Here is a 1,044-nt window from a genome sequence, read left to right on the forward strand (position 1 = left end):
TGCTGAATAGTGTTGAACTTTCTTCTCCTGCGTCATATTCTTCATGTGATTAGTTTGAGCTGCGCCCTCTACTGTACAGACGTGAAATTACATTTCCTTCAGCTTGAGACGCATTCACTTCACTTTGTTGTGAAAGGGCTTTACATTTGTAAAAGAAGAACTTTTTATATTAAAAACAAACAAGCAAGCACTTCCCAGATTTAAAAAGTAACTAAAAAGTAACATTACTTGCCATAAAAAGTAACTAAGTAACATAATTAGTTACTTTTTTTAGGGAGTAATGCAACATTGTAACGCATCACTTTTAAGATTTGCTTCTGTAATACGAATTTGAATCTGAAATCCTAATTTAACGTACCATATCTTAGGTTAAGACCTAAGATAAGAAACATTGTGTAATACGCCCCCAGGGTCAGAAATGTGGCGTTGTGCTGATCCGAACCTGTTGTTCTTCAGGTGACACACAGTCTGGCGGCGTGTCTGCGGGACGTGATGTTCAGCGGCGTACAGATGAAGCTCAGCGCTGCGCTGTCGTCTCACGCCGCGGGCTCCTGCTTCAGACGCGCTCGGAGCGGCAGCTTCTTCAGCGGCAGCGGATACGCCGCTTTCAGTGAGTCTGACACTGATGATGAATGATGAGTGTTCAAACAGAGGCTGACGTCTCGCTCTCTCCGCAGTGAAAGAGGGCTATAACGTGGGCTCGGACGTCTCCGTGAGTCTGGACTTCCGCTCCACGGCGCCGGATGGGGTTCTGTTGGGAATCAATGCATTCATATTAATGTAATCTTTACTGTGCTACTTTATCTGTATCTGATTTAGAACGAGCAGAAATCTGTAAGAAATATAATGACCCAAAGACAAAAGAACTGATAAAAGAGTTGTTATAGGAGCAAATAGCCATGTGGGCAGCGCTGTGTCATCTGCCATAGCTGTGCACAAGCTGTTTGTCACAACTCCAGACTAAGTAATTGTTCATTAATGACGTCATCAGCGACTAGTCGACTTCGACTCGACTTTCATCACATAAAAGTCGACTTCAAAAAA

The 1,044-nt window shown here is 43.2% G+C and overlaps 1 protein-coding gene across 1 annotated transcript in view; it reads left to right on the forward strand.

Annotated features, from left to right (window-relative positions):
* LOC107698699 (laminin subunit alpha-1-like) overlaps window positions 1–1,044 on the forward strand; it is a 6,453-nt gene that overhangs the window by 1,789 nt on the left and 3,620 nt on the right. The gene's annotated exons all lie outside the window — the stretch shown is intronic.

The sequence above is a fragment of the Sinocyclocheilus anshuiensis genome, unplaced genomic scaffold (genome assembly GCF_001515605.1).
Source record: "Sinocyclocheilus anshuiensis isolate Anshui unplaced genomic scaffold, SAMN03320099.WGS_v1.1 scaffold1814, whole genome shotgun sequence".
NCBI lineage: Eukaryota > Metazoa > Chordata > Actinopteri > Cypriniformes > Cyprinidae > Sinocyclocheilus > Sinocyclocheilus anshuiensis.